A 2,084-nucleotide genomic window follows, 5' to 3' on the forward strand; every position below is an offset into this window, starting at 1 on the left:
CCCCCTTCGGCCCTTTCGACAGAGCCCGGCCTGGCTGGCTCCGGCTATTTATGGGTCCGGAAGGGGTCGGTTCCCCCTTTTCTAGGGTTTCCTGCCTCCGCTGCTGATCTGCGACGGTGCTGTTTCCCTATCCGCCACTTTGTCAGATCCAAGCCTCCCCCTCCCCTCCTCCTCCCCTTCTCATTGGTGGTGGCGATGGACCGCTCCCGTGGGTCCTCCAGCGACGCTGTCTCCGGCCTCAAGCGGGGGCGGGACGGCTCTGGCGACGCCGCTGCGGATCTGGAGTTTGAGGCGTCGCTCCGCGCCAAGCTCCAGGCTTCGCGGTCGGAGGCGGGTGCCGCTTCGCCGCGTGCGTCTGGTTCCGGGCCGGTGGCTTCTCCGTCCTTGGCGCCCGCAGCTCCGGTGCATGTGGTCAACCCTTGGGAACAGGCGGCGCGGGGGAGCCGGGCGGGATCTTCGGGCCCCTCCTCGTCTCCTTCCTCGCTTGCTCCCATGGGTGGGCCGCCGCGGGCGCCGGCGGCGGGCGGCGGCGGGCCGTCCCGCTTCGTTCCTCGTGGTGGCTCTGGGGCCCCGGCCCGGCGTCCGGTTGGCCCTGCGGCGGGACGTGGTGCTGGCGCGGGTGCCGTCGGTGGTTCTTCTGGAGATGGCATCCTCCCTCCGCCGCCTTCTCGTGGTGCGAACCATAACTCCTCTCACTCCCCGGTTTCTAATCCCATCCTCACCTGCTTCGCGTGTCATCGCCCTGGCCATTTCCAGTCTCGGTGCGAGAACCCTCCTTTCTGTCTCATCTGTAGGGAGGATGGACACCTAACGGTGGACTGTCAGAGTAGGATCAAGCCCCCCTCCTTCGTCCATTTTGGGATTGGCCTCCCGGGTTGCTCTTTTTTTGCCATGGACAAGGAAGTCCCCGCAGCTGCTCCCATTCCCTCCCTGTCCAACGTGGGTGTCATTACTGTCCAAGACAAGCGTATCTCTTCACAAGCCCTCTTGGATGAACTTCATATGTGGGATGAAGCGGGTTGGGACCGGCAGATCCGGCAGCTTTCTGATTTCGAGTTTGCGGCCACTTTCCCCTCTAAAGAGAGTCTTCGCATGATGTCTTCCTGTACCAGTTTCACTCTCCCTGTGAATCAACTTGTTGTATCGGTCAAAGCGGCTTCCAACGGATCCAAGACCATATCTCCTCTGTCTGATGTCTGGGTGCTCGTTGATGATGTGCCTCCCAGCTTGCGCACCGCGTCCTTCTTGATGGCTTTTGGGGTGCTTATCGGGAAACCTATTGAGGTCGATCTTGCTTCGCTGTCGGTTCTGGGTCCTGCTCGCCTTCGTGTGTGGTGTGTTGATCCGATCTGCATCCGTGGTTCCGTTGATGTCTTCCCGGCGGCTGGTGGCTTTCGTCTTCGAGTTCGGGTGGAAGGTGCTCCTGGTGCGGTCGCTCCTCCTCCCCCCCCCCCTCCTCCCCCGGCCTCGGGTGACGATGACAAGAGCCGGGAGGGTGGGGGGGTCCTGAGGACTCGCTGAATGGCACGGATCCCCGATTCACCCAGTCTGCGTGGGATGGGCTTTCTCCTGCTGAGCAGGAGCTGATGAAGGACTGTGCTCCGGCTCCGGCGGGTGGTGGGGTTCAGGGCTCGGTGCCTGGTACGGTGGCTGGTCCTGCGGCCGCGGCTGCTTCGAAGGGCACCCCCTTGTCGGGGGCGTCCTCCAACATGCCCGTGCGCCCCCACCTCCCCCTCGCTGTCCGGCATTGAAGATCTACCTCCAGTGGGACCTTCGGCGGCCAAGAAAAGGAAGAAGTCCTTTGTGAAGAAGTTTTCCGCGAAGAGTCGGGCCTCGGGGGACTCCAGGCAGTCGGCGGCTCGGCTCCGCCGCCGTCTGGAGGCGGACCTGGGGGCGGCTTCGGGCCCTTCTTCGGCGGCGGCTTCCCCTGGTCGGGCCCCTCCGGTCCCTGTGCGCTCTCCTGCCTCAACCGCTCGCAAGAGTGGCCGCATCTCCAACAGTGGCGAGCGCGTGGTGGATCGGGCGGCTCGGTGTGCGGTGGCGCGTGATCTTCCCCCCTCAGGTTTGGATTCACCCTCAACTCC

The 2,084-nt window shown here is 64.3% G+C and overlaps 1 protein-coding gene across 1 annotated transcript in view; it reads left to right on the forward strand.

Annotated features, from left to right (window-relative positions):
* LOC119365417 (probable metal-nicotianamine transporter YSL17) overlaps positions 1–2,084 on the forward strand; it is a 9,538-nt gene that overhangs the window by 1,914 nt on the left and 5,540 nt on the right. The window lies entirely within an intron of this gene.

The sequence above is a fragment of the Triticum dicoccoides genome, chromosome 2B, assembly GCF_002162155.2.
Source record: "Triticum dicoccoides isolate Atlit2015 ecotype Zavitan chromosome 2B, WEW_v2.0, whole genome shotgun sequence".
Classification (NCBI taxonomy): domain Eukaryota; kingdom Viridiplantae; phylum Streptophyta; class Magnoliopsida; order Poales; family Poaceae; genus Triticum; species Triticum dicoccoides.